The 23,604-nt window shown below is 40.3% G+C and overlaps 1 protein-coding gene and 1 pseudogene across 1 annotated transcript in view; one reads left to right on the top strand and one right to left on the bottom strand.

The window, feature by feature from the left end:
- The window catches only part of AGBL1 (ATP/GTP binding protein like 1), a 1,004,372-nt gene that overhangs the window by 385,137 nt on the left and 595,631 nt on the right, over positions 1-23,604 (bottom strand). The window lies entirely within an intron of this gene.
- On the top strand, positions 12,592-22,155 carry LOC119530886 (annotated as a pseudogene).

The raw sequence follows: 23,604 nt of genomic DNA, 5'->3' as shown, positions 1-23,604 counted from the left end.
AAAGTCGCACACTGCATATTTCCATTTATATCACATTACAGAAAAGGCAATATTATAAGGATGGAAACAGGTCAGCGGTTGCCAGAGGTAGGAAGTGGGGAGAGAAGTTGATTACAATGGTACAGCACAAGGGAACTTGGGGGGATGAGGGAACTGTGCTACATCATGAGTGTGGTGGTGGATATATAACTCTGTGCAATTCTCAAAATTCATAAAACTGCACACCACGAAGAGTGAATTTTAATGTACGTAAATTTTAAAAATTCAACCAGGATGTGAGAGAAACCAAAATGTAATAGAAACTTTAATAAATAAACCTATCTTAATTAGAAATTAATAACATAACCCCATTTAAGGGAGAGGGAAAAAAAAGAACTATCCTAAATTACACTAAAAAACAGTATCTTCAAAATAATATTATAAAACTAAGAAATAAAGAACTGTACTCAAATACTGCAAGTTTGTTTATTACAGGAGTATGGGTTGGTAATTCTGAACTACCTAATATGTATACTAGGAATGAATAAATAAATAACTATATTACATATAATCAGAACCAAGCTTCTCGTTGTTGGAGAGAGAAGTTACAGATAATGAAAATGGGAAGGCTGGGATGAACTCTCTGGAATTGCATTGAAAATCAGAGGTATCACTATAAACTCTTGGTTTTTAGATATATCTCCAAAGAGATAAATACAGAAATAAAAATTGTTATGTGCATGCATTAGTTCATATATATACATATATATTTCCTAGAACTATCCAACTAGAAGGGCCTAGAAGCAAATAGACCTCAATAGCAATAAACACGCCCAATACCCAGATCTTGGTTTCTAATGCCATTCTTTTTGGAGATGTGGTTGATTCCAAAGCTAAGGCAGGGAAAATACAAGATGAATATGGCACATCTTGTGGAGCCAGAAGGTTAAAAAGTATTTTTAAAAGGAAGGGGTCATATCAAAACGGCAAAATAGCCAATAGCTGGCTAAATCTGGAAGAATTCAGATCGACAATCTAGATTATGATTGTACAGGATTATAACCCATAGAATAAAATGAGTATCCATGAGTCCATAGTGATATAAATCAGTGATCAAGTAAATAACTGACCAGTCAAAGAGAGTGAGAGAATGAGGGAGAGATGGGATAGCAGGAGGAAGGGAGGGGCAGCTTTGTCTTACAGAATTCCAATTAATAAATGTGGAAGAATGAAAGAAGCAGGAAATCACCATCATAATGCCTCTGTAATAATTGTATTAGGCAAGATCAACTGATGGATGCTAAAATTAGTAGGAAAAGTTTGAGGATAAAAGGATATTTGCATGCTGTCAGAATATCTTCACCAAAATGTTACTGACTGCAAAGGGGAAAATGGAGCTTTACAATAGAGAAGGCTGGCAGTCACCAACTTCAAGTGATTAAGGTTAACATCACCAGGAATAAGACGTATTGACAATGGTGTACTCCTGAACAGTAGTTTTTAAAAAGTGTCAAAATCATGAAAGACAAGGAAAGACAGGGACTCTCACATATTGGAATAAACTAAGGAGACATGAAATTTAAATACATTGTGGATCGTGGATTGACTCCAGAAACAGATAAAGAACATTAGTGCAAAAGCTAGTGAAATCCATATGAAGTCTGTAGATAATACAGTCTTATTCCAACATTAATTTTTAATTTTGATTATTGGGCCATGATTGTGCAAGACATTAGCATTAAGAGAAGCTGGATAAAGGGTATAGGGGTACTCTCTCTGTTTCAAACTTTTCTGTAAGTCTAAAATTAAAAGTGGGAGAAAAGGGCAATGCATTATAATATATTTAGTCAAAATTAGAAATGTACGGTTGGGTTGCTGAAACATTAAAAAAAAATTCAACATAATTTCCCACATTTACAGAATAAAGAAAAAACTCACCTGATAATCATAATAGACATATAAAAACATTTAATAAAATTCAATAGCCATAAGTGGTTTAAAAACTAACCAAGGTCTCAAAATCTAGGAACAGAAAAAAGTTCCCTTAACCTAATAAAAATTATCTACAACATTTTTAATTTTTGCAAATCTTTATAATTATCGATTAAATATTGTAAGTTTTCCCACTGAAGTCAGGAAAAGAAAGCACAGTGCACATATCACCAAGTGTATTTGACCTTTCATTATAGATTCTTTACAGTGCAATAAGGGGAGAAAAAAAAAGTATAAGGCTTAAAGGGAGGAAATAAAACTGTCCTCATTCTCCTACAATAAGAATGTAAATTGTAGAATATCCAAAATATATGCATACAAATTATTTTTGCAGGTTAGAATGTCAACATATGAAAATCAAGTATATTCATACATACTACCAACATACAAATAGAAAACTACATATTACAAATAGCATTTAAAATAGCATAAAAACAGAAAACACCTAAGAATAATTTTATTTAAAGATGTGGAAGTCCCTTAACTATTGAGAAAAAATACAATTTTCAATTCTGAGCAAATCTGTCTGCCTAGGTTCAAAGCAGTCTCAATCAGAATCCACAGAGTACTTTTTCATTTTGCCTTTTTGAATTTTTAATTGTGGAAATTTGCAATCTGATCCTAAACCAATATGGAAATGAAAAGAGCCCAGAATAACCGAGCCAACCTTAACAAAGAAAAATGGAAAATTACATTCAGATATCAAGACTTGTTTTCAAGTTACAGTATTTCAGAGAGAGGATTATTGGTGAAAGCATAGATAAAGTGACCAATAGAGGGAAATGGACATTCCAGAAAGAGAATCACATATATAGTCACTTGATTTATGTCTAAGTTGATACTCTGATGCAAGGGGAAAGGATGGTCTTGGGAGATTTGGATATCCGTATGAAAAATGTGGAAAATAGAAATAAATCTTAATTTTTAAAAATCAATTACACATGGATTCTAGATCTAAATATGATAAGAAAATAAAAAAGCTACTAGAGTGTAACATAGGCTACTCTGTATGTCCATGAAGTAAGAAAAGAGTTCTTAAAGAAGACACAGATAAGAATTTACCATAAAGGAAAATATTTTAAAATTATAGGATGGGAGAAACTAAGATGGCAGCTAGGTGAGACAGGGCAAAAAAACACCTCCGTGAAAAACACTAGATAGAAACCAGAAAGTGACCCAGAATACCGGTTACAGCAATGCACCAGCTGGACAAGGTCTGCTAGTTCCACAAGGGCCGTATACTTGGTGAAACCGGGAGTCTGCATTCTGAAACGAGTGAGTAAGCTGGCTGAAAGACCCACAGCCGCACGGTAGTCTGGAGAAGCCAGGGTTTGGCATTTGGAGACCAATAGGCTCTTTTTAAAAAAAAAAAAAAAAAAAAAGGGAAAAACCCAGGAGCGGCTGCAGTTGCGATAGTGGGAACCATGCAGTAAAACACAGCAAGAGGGGGCTGGGCTGGCCTCTCGGTGTCTGGCCTGGAAGATAACCCGCTGCAGATACCCTCGGGGCCGGGGGAACAGAGGAGAGAGCCGGAAGCAGAAAGAAACCCCGTGGCTAGCAGCTGGCTCCCCAGAGGGCTGAATAAACTCCTGCCCGGGGCCATGCCCACAGCCCAGAGCTCCACCAGTTGTCCCGGAGCTGGGAAGGAGGAACTGTGCGAGGAGTCGGGGGTTGAGATGCCCCATTCGGCCATATTTTCATCAGGCTGAAAACGCAGCTGCATGGCCCTGCAGCCCGGGGCTTCCCTAGAGGGACGGCACACACTGGTGACATAGCACGGCATTCTCTTGGCAGAAGCCCTGGCAGATCGCAGCTGGGAGGGGGGACCCGCTCGGAGAACCCAGGGACACTACGCCAAGTCCGGTGGTTTGTGGGACAGCGAGAGAGAGGGTCTGGGGCTGAAATGAAATGAAGGCTTAGACTCTTGCAGCGGCCTTGAATCTCCAGGAACCTGGGAGATTTGAATATTAAAACTGCCCTTCCTCCCTGGCCATCCGTACACACACCCCACATTCAGGGCGGACGGCTCCAGCAACACACCCAAACTGAGTTCTCCAACTGAACCCCACAAGAATCATCTCCCCACACACTGTGGGGACAAGGTGGAGAACTGACTTGAGGGGTATAGGTGACTCACAGATGCCATCTGCTGGTTAGTTAGAGAAAGTGTACGCCACCAAACTGTGTTTCTGAAGAATTAGATTGGTATTTTTTTTTACAACTTGAAAGAACCCTATTAAGCAAAGCAAATGCCAAGAGGCCAAACACAACAGAAAATCTTAATGCATATGATAAAACCAGAAGATATGGAGAATCCAACTCCAAACACACAAATCAAAATATCTGAAGAGACACAGTACCTGGCAAAATTAATCAAAGAACTACAGTCGAGGAACAAAGACATGGCAAAGGATTTAATGGACATCAAGAAGACCATGGCCCAGGATATAAGTGACATAAAGAAGACCCTAGAAGAGCATAAAGAAGACATTGCAAGAGTAAATAAAAAAATAGAAGATCTTATGGAAATAAAAGAAACTGTTGGCCAAATTAAAAAGACTCTGGATATTCACAGTACAAGACTAGAGGAAGCTGAACAACATCTCAGTGTCCTAGAAGTCCACAGAACAGAAAATGAAGGAACAAAAGAAAGAATGGAGAAAAAAATTGAAAAAATCAAAATGGGTCTAAGGGATACGACAGATAAAATAAAACGTCCAAATGTAAGACTCATTGGTGTCCCAGAAGGCAAAGAGAAGGGTAAAGGTCTAGAAAGAGTATTCAAAGAAATTGTTGGGGAAAACTTCCCCAACCTTCTACACAATATAAATACACAAAGCATAAATGCCCAGCGAACTCCAAATAGAATAAATCCAAATAAACCCACTCCGAGACATATTCTGATCAGACTCAAATACTGAAGTGAAGGAGCAAGTTTTGAAAGCAGCAAGAGAAAAGCAATTCACCACATACAAAGGAAACAACATAAGACTAAGTTGTGACTACTCAGCAGCCACCATGGAGGCAAAAAGGCAGTGGCATGACATATTTAAAATTCTAAGAGAGAAAAATTTCCAACCAAGAATACTTTATCCAGCAAAACTCTCCTTCAAATTTGAGGGAGAGCTTAAAATTTTCACAGACAAACAAATGCTGAGAGAATTTGCCAATAAAAGACCTGCCCTACTGGAGATACTAAAGAGAGCCCTACCAACAGAGAAACAAAGAAAGGAGAAAGGGATATAGAGAATTTTAACAGACATATGTAGTACCTTACATCCCAAATCACCAGGACACTCATTTTTCTCTAGTGATCATGGATCTTTCTCCAGAAGGGACCACAAGCTGGGACATAAAACAAGCCTCAAGAAATTAAAAAAAAAAAAAAATGAATATACTCAAAACACATTCTCCAACCACAATGTAATACAAATAGAAGTCAATAATTTTTGAACTGTAACTCCACTATTTACTTCCTACATGATATAAAATACACAAACTCTAATGACAAATCAGTGGTTTTGAACTCAATGTAAAAGATGTAATTTTAGACAACTAGATAAAGGTGGGGGAATGGAGGAGTATAGGAACATAGTTTATGTGTCCTATTGAAGTGAAGGTGGTATCAAAGAAAAACAAGATTGTTACGGATTTAAGAGGTTAATTTTAAGCTCCACAGTAAACACAAAGAAATTATCAGAGAATATGACCATAGAGATGAAAAGTAGAGTATGGGTTAAGAGAAATGGGGGAAGGGGCAATGGGGAGTTAAGAAATGAGTGTAGGGTTGCTGTTTGAGATGAAGGGAAATTTCTAGTAATGGATGGTGGGAAAGAGCATTACAAAATTCTAAAGGTGATTAATCCCACTAATGGAAGGCTAGGGAGGGGGTAGAATGGGAAGATTTAGGCTGTATATATGTTTCCACAACTGAAAAAAAAATAAAAATAAAGACAGTCTAAATAGATGACAATTGAATGCCAAGGATGAACTTGGATGGGATTGGAGGATGGAGGACAGATGGCTCAAAGAGACACAGTTGAGACATAAGGAAAAGGAAATAAAGAATGTAAGCTTTGTATCATTGCTGAATCTCTTGTACTTCTTAGCTGTGCTTAATGGGATTGCATAAAAGAATGTTCTTGTTCATGGTAAGCATATAGGTGAATTATAGTGTATGTTCAAGGATGTGGGCAACTAGCTCTCATATGTTCAGAAGACAGGGCAATAGATGATGGATGATAGATATGGAGGGAGGAAGGGAGGGAGGGAAAGAGCGATGTGACAGCAAGTTAAAGGTGGTGGATTGAGTTATCAGGGGAGGGGGGTCAGGGTATGATGGAATTCTGTGTATGGGGTTAGTATTGTTTTTGAAACTGTTCCTATAACTTTGAATTTATTTCAAAATTTAAAAAAAAAATTAGAGGTGTTCATACAGACTAAGTTGATGACAAGAACCAGCTCACAAAACTATCATAATAATAGCTATGGTAGTTATCATGAGTTACAAACTTTATATTTGTGCTGAACTGATATTTCAGTGACTGACTTACTATCATTTTTTGAAAAGCCTAAAGTAAGGTCCCTAATGTATAGAACCCTGTAATATTTACAAAGCACTTTCAAGTTGTGGCATACCATGTTACCTAATTTTGTGAATCTGACAAAAATATATAACATTATTGTTAGAAATTTTGGGGCTCACATTTATAAAGGGCATAGAGACTGATCTACTTCAGGCAGGAAAGTTTATTTACACACCAGCATGGCAGGGGGTTGAAGCAAAGCTTCAGCCCACTCGAGACAAAGGAAGAGCTGTATTTATGCTTTGCTTACGGGGATGGTCAGGTGGTCAAGATGGACAGGGGTTTAGCTGATGGTTTAAGTGATGACTGGACCTGGGGATCTGTTGGAGTGGGAATTGAGAAGGAATGGCATTGAGCCAATGGAGAAGTGACTAGTGGGTTTTAGTGTCCTTTTATGGATTGGAATGTATATAGCTGGGGAAAGGGGTTTTGGGCAAGATGCAGTGGCTGATTACCAGGAAGTTTTGCACAAAAGTCTTGTCTAATGTGCTATTTGTGAAAGCCTGCATTTGAAGTGGAATTTTCCAACAATTATCTCTGTTTTCCAGACAGAAACTGTGGCTCTGGGACACCTCCTAGCATTCCTATTGTCAGAAACGGTAGAATGGGCTCTGGAGCCCAGGTGTTCCGGCACCAAGTCCAGTGCTTTCTGTTATACTTTGCCATCTGTGCTGGTTTGAATATATTATGTCCCCCAAAATGCCATTATCTTTGATGCAATATTGTGTGGGCAGACATATCAGTGGTGATTAGATTGTAATTCTTTGAGTGTCTCCATGGAGATGCGCTGCACCCAACTGTGGGTGATGACTCTGATTGGATAGTTTCTGTGGAGGTGCGGCCCCACCCATTCAGCATGGGCCTTGATGAGTTCTCTGGAGCTCAGACAGAAGGAGGGAGCTTGCTACAGCCAAGAGGGACACTTTGAAGAAGGCACAGAAGCTGAGAGTAGCTGCAGATGAAAGAGTTTGAAGACAGCTGTTGAAAGCAGACACTTGCTCTAGAGAAGCTAAGAGAGGACAAACACCCCAAGAGCAACTAAGAGTGACATTTTTGAGGAACTGCTGCCTAGAGAGGAATGTCCTGGGAGAAAGACATTGTGAAACCAGGACTTTGAAGCAGATGCCAGCCACGTGCCTTCCCAGCTAACAGAGGTTTTCCGGATGCCATTGGCCATCCTCCAGTGAAGGTACCCAATTGCTGATGCGTTACCTTGGACGCTTTATGGCCTTAAGACTGTAACTGTGTAACCAAATAAACCCCCTTATATAAAAGCCAGTCTACCTCTGGTGTTTTGCATTCTGGCAGCATTAGCAAACCAGAACACCATCTTTCATGGGGAAGTTCATAACATATTCTTGTTGCTTCTACTTGGGTTATAGTGGGAAAAAAGTTGGCATAAACAAATAGCTCTAGTTTAGAACACAAATAATCTTCTCTTTTGACAATCTCTAGCATTTAAATTGTATCAGTAAACTGTTGCTTCCTTTTATTGACCATATATTGTAAACAGTCTATATTCCATTAGTATTACATCCTGTATGTTCAGTGATGCATAGCTGAAATCCAGAAGTTAAGCTCTGTGAGGATGCTAAACACTGTTCTCAACATTATTAAATTGTTTGATATTGAAAAAAGAATATGCATTAAAATATTACACAAATACACAAAAAAATTAGATGTGTTCAATTAAGAACTTCTGTGCATTCAAAGACGCCATCAAGAATGAAACCAAAGAGGGGAATGAGATATTTACAATAAATATATCCAACAAATGGCTCAAAGAGAGAATATATAAAGAACTTCTACACATCAACAACAAAAAAAGGCAACTAAATTTTTAAACAGGCAAAAAACATAATTGGCATTTCACAAAAGAGAAAGTCCAAATGACCCTTCAACAATTAAAATGCACTCAACCTCATTATATGAAGGAAATGTAATTTAAAACCTGCAATGAAATACCAATGCAAACCCACTGGAAGCACTAATAACATGAAGACAGACAATGCCAAATTTGGCCAGAATATGCAGTAGCTGGAACTCTCCTACACTGCTAGTAGAAGTAGAAATTGATACAACTACTTTGGAAAACTATTTGGCAGTACCTTCTAAAACTGTATAGTCGTAAATTCTAGAACCTCCCAAATAGAAATCCATACATTGGACACCTAAAGGCACCAAGAATATTAATAGCAGCACTATTTGTACTAACTTAAAACCAGAAACAGTAGGATGGATTAATTCATTGTGCTATTATCATTCAGTAGAATATTATCCAGCATTGAGAATGGAACAACATGCTAGCCACAGAAGAACATACTGTATAATTCCCTTTATATAACATTCAAAAACAGGTAAAATTAATTGATTGTGATAGAAGCAAGGGTAGTGTTTACCTTTGTCAGAGTGGGGTATTTGGTGTCTCTGGGTTACTGGTGGTGGTCTGTTTCTTGATTTGGTTGGTGCTTACATGGTATGTTTATTTTGTGAGAATTTATCATGCTGAGCAATTGTGATCTGTGTACTAAAATTAACATATGATACCTACACATGTGTGTGTTTCAAAGCGACAGAAGTTCTGATATTTTATGAGTATTTCCTCATATTTCTTCCTCAGTCTCTAGAAATATAGCTTTTACATATGAAATTAAAAACACTGGGTAATAGCATTATAGGATTGAGAAAGCCTTCTGGACCAAAAGGGGGAAGAGGAATGAAACAAAATAAAGTTTCAGTGGCTGAGAGATTTCAAATGGAGTCAAGAGGTCATTCTGAAGGTTACTATTATGCATTATATAGATATCCCTTTTTAGTTTTTAGTTGTTAGAATAGCTAGAAGGAAATATCTGAAACTGTTAAACTGCAATCCAGTCTTCTTGATTCTCTAAGATGAGCGTATAACTATGTAGCTTATACAGTGTAACCGTATGATTGTGAAAACCTAATGGCTCACACTCCTTTATCCAGTGTATGGACAGATGAGTAGACAAATGGGGAAAAAAAGTAAATGAATAATAGTGGGGGAGGAGGAGCATGGGATGTTTTGGGTGTTCTTTTTACTTTTACTTTTACTTTTATTCTTAGTTTTATTTTTATTTTTTGGAGTAATGAAAATGTTCAAAAATTGTGATGAATGCACAACTATATGATGATACTGTGAATAATTGTATACTTTGGATGACTGTATGATGATAATATTTCAATAAAATTGCATTAAAAAACATTGGGTTAGTAAGTTTTTCAAATTTACTAATGAGGCAGAATGAGGATAACTATTTGCAGAATAAAAAAGTAAGAGTAAGAATAAAAAACTGTAAGTGGCAAAAGGAATAAAATTATCAGAAATTGAAGTGTTTTAATTGGAATCTTACAATTAGGAAATGCAGGGTATACACAACAATGAACATAGTAAGTATGTAAAAGGACAAATAGGTAAATTGCTCTGCCGAGTCATATTAGGGGAAGATGAAGACTAACTCTTTGATGGAGTGTTAGAACTAACAGGTTATATCAGGGGTTTTTTTCTTGTTTTTTGTTTGTTGTGTGTGTGTGTGTGTGTGGACTATTTAGCAGGGAAGAACTCAGGAATGTCATGACTTATTTCTGGGATCCAGGATACTGCCGGATAAGGAACATTGGCTTGGTCAGGAGGCAACAGGTAGGTTTCTGAACAAACTACCTGTGTGAAGCAAGTTTTATAGACTGTAAAGGACCTGAAGGGGATGTTTTTCTCTCTGTTTATCTTCTTTCCTTTCCACCCTTTCAACTGTCAATAATATAGAGTTACTATTATATTTTGGAATTTATTACTTTGCAAATTCCCTGCTAGTAAAAAAAAGTATTCATTTCTCTTCCTCAAAATATTATTTTGTGTAGGGTCCTGAAATCACAGCTTCAGGTTAAAGACTCAAGGGAAAGTAAGTCTTCCAGCTTCTAGGCATCACTGAGCACTGGATGTTGGAGCCGAAAGATTATGCAGAGTTGGGAAGGATGGAGTCGGCCCAATGATAAGTAACAGTACATACAAGACAAGTATCAGAAGAGCAGAAACAGTCAATGAACAGAAATTGTTTAGTAAAGGTCGAGGCAAATAAGCAGAAGCACAGAAAATAGACAAAGCAGCCACGCAGAGAAAATGCAAGATGGATTGCAGAACTGCCAGGATCCTAGTGCTTTCCAGTTCCATTAAGATCCTCCTTGACTTGGTTTCCTTCAAAACTCTATCTTACAACTTGGGCCACTTTGAGCAGATTTCTGATACTTTCAACAAAGGCCAGTGCTTCTCCATTCTGGCTAAGCATTAGAATCTCCTGAGGAGATTTTAAAGCTATTAGTGTCTAGAACCCATCTCCAGAGACCTTGATTTCCTTGTTCTGAGACCTGTGCTATGGAAGCATTTAAAAGTCCTCCCGGTGATTCTAACATGCAGCCAGGGCTGAGAACCGCTGCTCCAGTCTAGACTACAGAGCAGCGATCTCAAACTTAGCCAGCATCAGAATAATCTGGAGGACTTGCTGAAGCACAATTTCTGAGCCACATGTCAGAGACTCTGAGCCACTAAGTCTGGGGCTGATCCAAGAATTTGCATTTTTAATGAGCTCCCAGGTGATGTTGATGCCACTGGTCCCAGGACCACTCTTTGAAAATCGCTAGTCTAAAGGAACCAGTAAAATAATTGTTTGAGGTTTAATCCTCTACTAACATGAATTTCCCACCAACCTTTATCACTTAAGCCCCAGTTTCTCTCTGTGAACAAACACCCACAATTCTTATGAAAAGTGTGCAAACAAATGAAGACTGCGTCTTAGCAACAGATTCCTCAATAAATGCAGAATTTATGCCTCCCCGGTGACAGGAGCTCCTTAAATGCTGAATTCAACTCGAGAAAAGAGCTTTGTTTTCTGCTTCTTGCAGATTCTGAGAGCTGACAAATTATAGACCTATTCACCTGTGGGAATGAGCGCTGCTAAGATCTGGGAATTTCTAGTGGCCTTGGAAGATTCAGAATGAAGGGGATAGAGACACTGTTCTGCTTGTTGCTCAAATGATATCCTAAAAATAAATGCCTATTAATTATAAAAAACATGCAATCCAGTACATTGCAGGGGGCAATTAAAGGGCAAATTATCATGTCATTTCAGTTGAGGAAGCTTTTTCTTTCTTTCCTACAGGAAGATTTAACACTTACCCTTCCTTTCAGTAAAATTCTGTACTGGGTAAGTAGAAAGTACACCCAATTATGGCACTCTGAAAGCCACAGGGTAACCAATGCTCTCATCACTTCATTTAACAAACATTTACTGTGTCCCTGATATGCAGCAGGAGAAAATAAAATTTTAATATAATGCATTCTCCTCAGTAATAATAGTAGTGATAATAATATTTAATTTATTGAGAACATTATGTCCAGGTATTGCGCTAAAACTTAATTTAGAATACCTCATGATGAAATAGGTGCTATTATTATGCCCATTTTACAGCTGAGAAAATGGAATTTCAGATAAAATAAGTAACTTGTCCAAGCTTGCCTAAATTTGCACTGGTATTAGACATATGAGTAACTGTTTGAACCCAAGTTTGCTTTAATCCAGAGTCCATGTTTTGAAGTGATAATTCATTTCTCTATTGCCTCTCTGAGGAAGCTGTTTTGTTGGGATGATCCAAAAAGTAAGCAGGGGATTTTCTTACACTTAAAGGAGAGCTGGAGTAGAGATTAGTATGCAGTTATCTGGGAACCCAAATAAAGGCATATTGTACATCCCCGGAGGCTACCATTCATTCACCTTGTACTCCAAAGAATGGCCCTCCTGCAGGCATACAATGTGGTGGTCCTGGGATTCTCCCAGGAAGATATACCCAAGATGAGTCATATTGAGTGAGAGCTATCCCAGCAGATGGGCAGAGGAAAGAAGGGTTATGGATTTGAGAAACTGCAATAATTCAGAATGAGAGCACAGGGTGAAAAGAGAATGGATTTTACACATCTGTAGATGTGGGTCAGATCATTAAGGCACTTATATGTCATGGTAGGATGTTTGGATATTTTCCTGAAGATAGTGAGGGAGCTATTAAAAGTATTTTGGGTGCTTATACTTGCTACCAACCAGATATGGGTCATGTTCAGGGCATGCCCTTTATAGTAGCAGTGTTGATTTTTGAATTTAGATACTGCAGATGCCTTTACTGCTCTTTCTAATCTTGTGAATAAACCATGTCAAATGGTGTTTTTCCGAATGGACCATGGCTTTATGTTGACTTATTTTGCTGCATTTGAGGTATTTTTGAAGAAAACTTGCCAAAAGTGTTTGCTCATTTCAAGAAAAACAACTCCAGACATCAACCTAACTGGATCCTCACCTTATATGGTAAATCTTTGCCACTCCATCTGGCCTGTCAGATATGGGACATTTCTGTCATCATGGGGGAAAGTTTCTGTTCCACACAGCCCTGAGGATACTGAGACTGTCTGAGAATATCTTAACCAAGATGGGACTTCATTCACATTGCCCAGTTCCTAAGAAGTTGCTGGAGGATTTGCCTTCAGAAGAATTCTTTGCTTTCATTGCTACAATCCAGATGCAAAATCAAAACAAAAAGTGGGCTCAGGTCCTGACTGCATTACAGAAAGACAGCTGGGAGATGGAGAAAGGAAGCCTGTTCCGGTTTGCTAATGCTGCTATTATGCAAAATACCAGAAAAGGATTGGCTTTTATAGAGAAGGTTTATTTAGTTACAAAGTTATAGTCTGAAGGCCATGAAAATGTCCAAATGAAGGCATCAAAGGCCAATGGCATCTGGAAAACCTCTGTTAGCTGGGAAGGCATGTGGCTGAAGTTCTGCTGATTCCAGGTTGTGTTCCAACTCCTCTCTCAGCTCCCGTGCATTATTCAAAGTGTTGCTCTTGACTGCAGCTCTGAGCTCCTTCTGTTTGTCAGCTGTTTTATATGGCTCCAGTGATCTAATTAAGACCCACCCTGAATGGATGGGGTAACACCTCCATGGAAATCAAAGGCCTTGCCTACAATTGACTGAGTCACATCTCCATGGAAACTTTCAATCAATAGGTTCCGACCTAATCAACACTAATATGTCTGTTCCTACAAGATTGCATTAAAGAACATGGTTTTTTCTGGAGGACATAATATATACAAACTGGCACATTATACCCCCTGGACCTCAGAAAAACATATTCTTTCCATATACAAGATACATTCATCCCATCACAATATCAAAAAAACTTAAATTATTTTAGTAACAATAGGTAAGTAAAAGATCTCATCAAAATCAGTTACAGGTGTCGCCTCTGGCTATGGACCTGTGAAACTTAGAATAAGTTATCTGCTGCCAATATACAAAGGAGGGATAGTCATGGGATAAACATTCCCATTGCTATAAGAACCTAAAAGGAAGACAGGGTTAACAGGACCAAAACAGTTCCTAAAACCTGCAGGACAAACTCCATTAGATTTCAAAGTGTGAGAATCATTTAGAGAATGACCTTTTACCCTTGCAGTTTGAGAAAGCAGGAGTCCAACCCTTTCCATAGGCTTTTGCAGCAGCCCTTTTCTGTCCAAATGCTGGGGTGATTGCTCCAACATATTCACACGTTGGGAGACCACCTTCTTCTCGGACCCACCCTCCACAAACATCGGGGTGCCACCTGGACTCTGCCCCTCTGGGGCAAAGGCTCTCTGCCCTGTGAACAGTGGGTTGGTGGCCAGGCTCTCCCCAATTCCTGGGGAATGTGCTCCACCATCTCTGAGCCCTGGGGTGGTAGCACTCTTCCTGAGCATCCAGGCAGAAGGACTGCCATTTGCCTCTGGGGCAAACTCACCCTTTCCTTGTGCATGTGCCACTCCACTCTTCCTGCCCAAGATTTCTTGACTCCAGACCCCAATTTCCATGATTCTGTCCTTGAAGAAATTTTTCCTTCAATTTGTTCCTTCTGTGTCACCTCCAGTCCAGAACGGCAGTGGTTCCATCTATACAGAACTCACAAAAGTCTTGTTGGCTTGGCATGAAGTTTACAGGGGTCAAAACCTTCAGACAATAGGACTTTCCACAAATCCTTTCTGGATAACTCCATCTCCAATCTTGGCTTGTGCTAAAATGGCAGCCAGGTTCCATGTTTGGTTAAATCCTCATGTGGGGCTGTAGCCTCTGGGGTCTCACTTTTTGGAAGCCCAGAATTTTCTAAACTATCAATTTCTGGTTTCTTTGAACCCAAGAGTTCATTTCTCAGCTTATTTCTGTCCTGTCGCATTTTACTATAAGCTGTAAGGAGAAGCCAGGCTACATCCTCTACACGTAGTCTAGCAATCTCCTCAGCTAAGTGTCCCAGCTTGTTGCTTTCAAATTCTGCCTTCTGTCTGACACGAGGACTCAATTTTGCAAATTCTCTGCCACTTTAAAGCGAGGATCACCTTTCTTCCAGTTTGCAACAATATTCATCACTTCTGCTCAAGACCTCATCGGAAGTATCTTTAGAGTCCATACTTCTACCAACAGTCTCTTTTCTATCAAGCTCCTCACAATTCTTCCAGAATCTTACCTTTATCCATTTAAAACGCCATTCTAACATGTTTGGCGTTTGCAAACTCAGCAGCATCCCACCTCCCTGGTACCAAAATCTGTTCCAATTTGCTAATGCTGCCATTATGCACCATACCAGAAATGGATTGACTTTTTTAAAGGGGGTTTATTTGGTTACAAATTTATAGTCTGAAGGCCATGGAAATGTCCAAATGAAAGCATCAAAGGCCAGTGGCATCCAGAAAACCTGTTAGCTGGGAAGGCATGTGGCTGGAGTCTGCTGATCGCAGGTTGTGTTCCAACTCCTCTCTCAGCTCCTGTGCATTCTTCAAAGTGTCGCTCTTGACTCTAGCTCTGAGTTCCTTCTGTTTGTCAGCTGTTTGATATGTCTCCAGTGTTTTAAATTAAGATACACCCTGAATGAGTGGGGTAACACCTCCATGGAAATTATCCAATCAAAGGTCTTGCCCAAAGTTGATTGAGTCATACCTCCACGGAAACAATCAATAGGTTCTAACCTAATCAACACTAATATGTCTGCCCTTACAAGATTGCATTAAAGAACACAGCCTTTTCTGGAGGACAAAATATATCCAAACTGGCTCAAAGCCCATCCGTCAGACACTGAGGCTGCAGATGTAACGCTTGCTCAGCATGAAAGCGGCTATCCAAGTGGCGCTATGTGGTTTCAGACTGACATGCCAGCAGCTGAGAAGAGAAGTTGGCCTTATACAACACAAACAAAAGCAAACTTTCAAAGAATTAAACCCAGTCTCAGCCTTAAGGAATCCAGTGGAATGATGAGCTAGGATTGCCAGGGACCAACCACTGCAATCTCTGCATGGTGTTAGATAAGGGCAATGGCTAATTTTTCCCTCAATGTTTCAGCAAAAGTTTAATTAAATTGTAATGCCTTTATATCAACTACTGGAAAGTACATTACAATAGCGAAGATGCATGAGAAATGTTATTTGGGGGACCTCAGAGATGTTATTGGCTCATTTTCACAGATTCTAGATAAGAAAGGCATTGATCTTTCTGGAGCTGAGGCCATGTTTTAAAAACCTGTCTACCAAAGATAGCACTGAAGGAAAACAGGTTTTCCTCAGAAAGTGGCTGAAGGTGCTCACGGGCTCCCTGGGAAGTGCCCTGCCTTTGGGTTAATGTGCTGCCACATTGCTTTGGTGGAATCATAGTGCAAGGGCTGGAACTACACAGAGGACACCAGTGGGAACCCTGCTCTCCTAGATTGCAATCCCCTGCTTTTATTGAGCAGCAGTGAAGGGAATGTTCAGGCTAGCCCCTTTTCACAGCCCTGTTCATCTCTGCAGAGGCCAGGGAACTGGAGTGCAGCCCTGGGGACAGGCTCAGTGTGGGGGGCTGCTCCCCTTGTGCTGAGGGAATGTCCTACCTGAACATCTAAAGCAGTCCTAAGTGCAGTGATTCCTTCCTCATGCAATTGGCTTTAAAATATCACTTCAAAACCTGTCTTAAGTACTGAGAAGTAAAGCAACACAAATATAATAGTCTCAGTCTTGTCAGAATTCTCAACAACTATACCATCAGCCTTTCTCTATTTTTTGCTGATTTTTCTCCAAGTTCATTAGAAAAAAAATTTGCTGTAGTTTTCCCCTGACTCTGAGAACTTTGTTTAAAGAACTTTGGTTATCCAAATTCAAACAAATGACCAGGCTTTGCCCAGAACAGTCAAAAAGACAGTCATGGATGTCTGTGGAAACAGGCCCCCAGGAGCAGCACATTGGCATGTTGTTCTCTGGGGGTGCTAGGGAGATGCAGGCAGAGGGCACTGCAGGTCATCTGGGGTGCTCAGGGCAATAGGGCACGTACAGCCCTTTGCAGCCATGCACCCCGCTCCCCACCCCCCAGGGACATGCCCATGCTTGGGTCCAGTTCTGATGCTCTGAGACTATAGCAGGGAACAAGGAGACTAGGCTTGGGCCAGGGTGGGGACAGAAAGCCTGATTATGGCATTCTTTTTCTAGGTTTTCTGTATCTGCCAAGCCCTCAATGACCCTCCAGTTGCAATAGCAATTCAGAGGGTCAGGGGTTGTCCTCATCCCTCCACCCCAACTCTGTACCAAGTGTGGTTTTCCCTTCTGAAGCAGCCTTTCTTTCCTATCCTGAATTCTCAAGGGATACTGAAAAGCACAATAGCTACCACTTCCTGTGTTGGCCTTTAAATGCCAGCTTCTTGACCTCTTTTAGGAGGCATTATTTCATGGGAGGTCTTGACAGCCCTTCAGCTTGGCCTCTCCCTGACATTGAGGTGGCGACTGTGACCCAGGCTGGGGCGGGCATGGTGGGGAATGGACAGCACAGTCCATGTGTACTGCTTTCCTCAAGGATGTACTGCTTTTTGTTCCATGATGCAGGCTTTCTGTTCTTTAAAGAGGTATACACTTTCTTAACTGTACATAGAGATGTTCCTTAAATCATGACAGAAAGTGATGCAACAAGGGGCTTTGTGCACATTGTTCAGAATGCATCTGTGGAATTTCACGTGTATTCAAAACCCAGCTCAACGTTTTTAGTCAAGCAGTTGGACACAAATCTCTTTGATAGCACCGTTTATGCACTGAATTTTGAAACAAGATTCCATGCCAGTCTGGAATAGTTACCAAGGCTATAGTTCAGAAAAAGGTTTTCACGGCCTGCTCAGGGACCACATAAGGTCTTGTCAATGTGCCATGTCCTCTTCAGGGTGAGAGAGTTACAGGCCCTGCCCTTTTCCACAGACAGCTGCTCGAGAACACAGTCAGGCTTCTCTTCTTGTCACTATGGTTTAGGTAAACTGGAAACAAAGATGGGAATGCTGCACCACTTCGCAGGCCTGCATTTTCCACTTCACATGCCATTGATTTTTCAGACCCTAAAACACCAGATTTCGGACCTTTGTGCAACATACCCTCTATTGTAGAGAGCAGTGTCTCCCACCGGTCACTGGAATCTCATTTAGAAATAATGTTCACTTTAAACAGTACTTTTTAACTGCTCTTTTTTAATAAAGAGTTTACGAATAGAAAACTCCTGATAACACTTGCTACATAATCATGTTCTAATTGCTTGTACACTTAATCTTTAATTTTACTTTAGTACAGTTTACCAAACTAGGGCTTTTTGAATTGTAAATATTGTGGTTTTATTAAAGTCATGTAAAACTGTTAAAAAGTATTTAAGCAAAAAGGAGCAACATGACCAAATTGCTACTTCAGGAGTATCTAGAATGGATTGGAGGAACTGAGGCTGGGATAAAAATAAGAACTTAATGTAAGGCAGCAGAGGGCAGGAGAAAAGGCATTTTTCTGAGAGAGCAAAGAAGTGAAATCTAACAGGACTTGGAGACTTAGGGACTCAGAGGAAGAAGTCTTGAATAAAATCTGGATTTCTGGGTTAAGTGAACAGGAAGTATGTTTGTGCTTTTTTCCTCAAGGCAAATAATATAGGAAGAGGTGCAGATGTGGGGTTTCATTAGCTTAGTGTTTAGTTCAGTTCAGTTCCATTCAGTTCAGTTTAGTTTGAGCTGAGGTGATTGGTTTGAACTTACAGGCCCAAGGTCAAACCCATTCCCCTCTCCGTGTCTCAGTTTCCTCATCAGCAAAGTATGTGGACTGGATTATGATTTCGAATCTTATGCATCGCCCTAGGATCTTCTCCAACAAATTTTTGCAAGGTTAATTTAATTCATGCAAACTTGAGTTCCAGCATTTCTTGCTCAGCAAAGAGCCTGATCAGAACTGCATTGCTATGCTCCTCATGCATCTTCCCCTTCTTTCCCCTGCTTTCTTTGGCTCCATTCCAGTTCTTCTGTGAGCTAATTGGGCCCATTTTTAAGAGGCTACATCCCCTAACCCAAACACCTCTTCCTCAGCAGTTCTCCCACTCCCCACCAGCTCACCATCCCTGAATTTTTTATTGCTCTGCTTTGCCAGCTTTAAGCTACCGTGTTCCCCATCGTTGACATCTGGTGCTCGTCCCTGCTTTCCAGCAACGAGACCTCTGCATTATTTATACTATTGCCACAAGAAAATGAAGGCAGGGCTGGAGCCAGGAGGAGGCACATTCTGGGGAATGTGACGGAAACCCAAAACAGTTACGCTTCCAATTAAACCCACCAAGGCTTACAGAAGCTCTGGAGAACCAAGCTTGTGCACAACATTGTGCAGATGGAGCTCAGCCCTAGCTCCGGAGTGGAGTAAACATCTCTACGATGTAAATGATATTGGTGGCATGTTCAATTCCCCTCCAAAAGCCCTGTTTGCAGGACTGCATTTCCCCAGTTAGTATGTTGACAGGCATGCTCTCCTATTGGTAAGTGTTTCATCCGAGTTACCAGCAACATCCCATCGCACAGCTGAGGTTAACATGGGCAGCGGGTACAGAATTTATTTCTATAACTACCTGAAAGGGGGATTTTATGCTCTGTTCTCTTTCTGAAAGTGAGAAACTTTCACTTAAATTGAGCCATTAATGGACCAGAGTTCTAACATGGTCTTAGAAAAGCAGCCTTTGCTTACTTATTAGTTTTGGTCCCCTCCAATGGCTAATTTGAGGTGAAATTTTTCACATTAAACTCAGCAAAATGTACCAATAATTCAATGGCTATGAGAATGCCTACAGTGAGACAATTTACTATATATTATAGAAGGCAAGAAGAGGTTTTCCTCCATTCAAGTATTATGTATTATAATGGCCTTCTTTCCAAAACATTTCGATTACTTTGAAAGATTCCAAGAACATTAATGCAAAACTATACAGTCTAATATATGACACTGTTTTGCATCTAGCACCCTTCTGGTAAGTAATTATAATAATTTTAATGTCTGCTATTTATTTGATTGCCTGATATGTGCCAGGCACTATGCTGAGATTTACATACATCTTTAATCATTACAAAAGTCCTAAAAGGAAGATACCATCCAAATTCTACAGCTGAGGCTCAATTTCTACCAAAGTTAAAGGTGGATAAGCAACTTTTTTGTGGTTCCCCAGTGAAAACTGATATATTTTATCTGAAATCTGACCAGCCTGGCTCCAAAGGTATTTCCCAAAACAAAATATTTAATGACATTGGCTCCACTAACAATAAAGAGCAAAATAACAGTACTGCCAATTAGCAAAATTAAAAGTGAACTATTGAGCTTACTCTGATACCTTGCTTTAGTTATTTTCTACTCTTTGTCTCTGTCTGGCCAACCCTTCATGAGCATAAGCTGACACCTTGAGAGGGAGTTCCCAGCAGGTTCCTCAGGAATAAGTTTTAGATATTGAAGGAAGAGAAGCAGCACTATGCCTTTGGACACAGTCTCTGAGTCATCTCAGCCAGGGTGAGACCCTTGCCTTCTATCTCACTCAACTGCAGGTAGTGAAGCTCTCAAAGTAGAAGCGTCATTCTACCCACCTTGTATGTCAGTCCTGATCAAGGTGGGTAGGCTGTTGGGACCTCTGTCTTCACCAGAAGGTGGGGTCTAGACTAGTCTTTATGACCTATGGCAGGTTTCCAGGTCTTCTGGATAAATACTAGGTGCTTGCATACTGACCCACTCCCATGTCAACCCAATCCATTTAAGGAAGCCTCCCTCAGTTTCTTTATTTGCATTCCAATCTTCCCTAATTGTTGGTTGCTTTAGCCCATAAGGTGGGGACTGTGCTTTGTTCTTGGCAATCCCCACTTTCTGGGTCTAGAACTTTGAGCTCCATTTCCCATGCCATTGGCCACAATTTTACACCACAGACATCACTGCTGCCTTACTCTACCAAGGAGCAAACCTCTTGGCCATATGTATTAGGCAGGCGATGCGCAGGTCCCCTTTATGACTTCAATGGCTCTGTTTGGACTTGTGGTCCTCCCCTGCAGAGAGCAGCCTATGGCCAAATTAATCCAACAGGTCCTGTCTTCATGTATTTCTTGCCTTCCTCCTCATTCCCACTAGTTCATAAGGGCTGAAGGGAAACACTGATCCAACTAACCTCCTATTTTCCCCACCATCCACCTCCTCTCCCCACTCCACCCGACCAAAAATACAAAATGTGCTCAGACTACTTTGAAAACATCTGGCTGGCCCTCCAGGTGGCACAGATGGAGGACCCCAGACTTCCAGCCCCTGTGGTACCTAGAAAGTACACTGAAGATGCCAGCAAGCAGGGAGGAGGAGAAACACCCTTGGCATTTCAACATGTTTCTCCAAGAAATGCTAACAATTCACTTAGTGTGCATTAAGTGTACATTACTCATGTCTGTAAAGATATACACAAAACATGGATTCTTGCATCTTAGAGAAGCATTTACTTTCATTCTAATAGCATGGAAACAATTTTAAATAAATGAATAAGAAATCAATTTTAGAATTTTTTCACACAGGCCCCTATGGACATTCTGCCCCCACCCGCTCACTATGGAAGCGTATTTTGTTGTTGTTTTTATTTTCTTTTGCAACCTAACATGCATAAAGGGGGAAATTCTACATCTAGTACTTTAGTATGAGTAAATGAAAATAGGCAAAAATAATATCTGTTCTTCAGCCACTTTGGAGGAATAAAGAGGACATGAAAGTAATCCTATGTCTGAAGTGCTTAGAGGTCCTTGGAGACAAGGGTTTAGGAAGGTGTGGCCACCCCTTTTGGCTCTTGCCTTTTGTGTTTCTTTTAAAAGAAACTGACTAACTAAAAACATACGCCATAGGGACAGACTAAGACCAGGAAAATCATTTAAGTAGCTAAAAATTCTATTCCACTGAGCCCCAGAGAAAGACAAAACCAAGCTACACCAGCCCTGTTCCCTGGCAGCAGGCAGCCCAGTTTGTGTGAGTTGTAAACAGAAATCAATGAGCTCTTCAACGAGCACTGAAATCCCTTTACCAACATGTACTCCCATAGTGAAGGTGAAGAGGATGGGAATCGATACCGCTCCTCATTCACAAGCCCTAAATCCTCTGCAGTGGCCGGGCCAGCTGCAACTCAGGCAGCTCTGAAGAAGCGGCCAGCAGCATCCCAGGAGCTGGCTAGAGCCGGAGAGCTTTCACCCACTCCCCAAGCTGGGCCCTGACTGCCCCTTAAGCCACGGGTCTTCTTGCCCAGTTGGGAGCTCCACAAGCAAAATCAATTCACTGCCTCCTGCTGGCTGACTGTAGAAACTGCCTGTATGGACTTCTGTACTTGGGAGCTTTCTCTCCGGCTAGATCTAAGTTCCAAACAGATCTCCTTCTGCAGGCAGTCTATCCTGTTCTGACAAGATGTCCCTCGAGGCTTTACTTTCATGCCCCTATACTGGTCAATCTTATTTCAGGCTCCTGGTTGCATTTTAAAGTCCTGTGACTGGGTTTTGATTTTTTATTTTAAATTTTCCATATTTTTGGTTAATGTGTACCTATACTGAAATGCACAGATCCTAAGTGTATATATAGTTCAACGAGTTTTGGTAACTAAGTCTTCAGTCAAGAGGTACACTTCTGGCCCCTTCTATCCAATCCTTTATCCCAGAGGCCACCACTGTTCTGATTCCTAACACTACAGATTACTTTTACCTGATTTTGAACTTCATGTAGATCGAAGCACAGAGCATTTACTCCTCAGCACCTAGCTTCCCTTGTGCAACATAATGTTCTGCGATGCATCCATGTTTTGAGTATATCAGTAGTTCATGTTTTAAAAAAAATGTACCACTGAACAGGATCCCTATGTATGAATATATCAAAATTTGTTATGTGTCTGGGCTTTTGGATCCAACGTCTCATCTACAGCATAATCCCTGACCCTCTAACAAATAGGGGAGATGGAAAATTGGGATTAAAGAAATGGGAATGGGGCCACAAGAAGGTCATCGTGATATCTGATGAGCCTCTGCCACCAGCAAATGAGAAATATCCTTTCCTTTGCCCCATGCAGAACATCCAAGAATAGAAAACGTGCCAGATCTCCAGTTTCACAACAGCAGGAAGACCTAAGAGATCACAGTCAGACCCTGTGGAAGGGATATTTCTCAACCTCAGTAAAATAAAAACCAAGGGAAACGCTGACTCATCCTTCAAGTCCAACTTAAATGGCACATGTAGTCTTTAGCTGTCCTGTAACCCCAAAGGAAAACGACTTAAACCTTCATTTACATTCCTACAACAACTCACATGAAGCTTTTTTTTAAAAATAGCACTTATCATTTTGTACTGCAATGGTTTATTTGCAGACCTGATTCTACTTTCTACCAAAATGAACTGTGGGCTCCTCAAAGGAAAGGACCTTTTTTTTTTTCTTTTAAGATTCTGTGTCCCTGGCACCTAGCACAGTGATCACACAAGTATAGTGTCAATAAATGGATAAATGAATGACTGCCCAGTTGGGTGCATAGCTGGATGGATGGATAGATGGATGGATGGATGGATGGATACATGGATAGATGGATAGATGAAACAATATGTGACTATTTCCCATAAAACTGAATGACTTGCCTAGTCTTTAGAAACCCCCAGCAATACCAGGATGCAAATTGCTCTCACTGCCT

This window comes from Choloepus didactylus, chromosome 4 (assembly GCF_015220235.1).
Source record: "Choloepus didactylus isolate mChoDid1 chromosome 4, mChoDid1.pri, whole genome shotgun sequence".
NCBI lineage: Eukaryota > Metazoa > Chordata > Mammalia > Pilosa > Megalonychidae > Choloepus > Choloepus didactylus.
The sequence above is the reverse complement of the archived record's forward strand: the minus strand, read 5'-3'. Positions and strand labels throughout refer to the sequence as shown.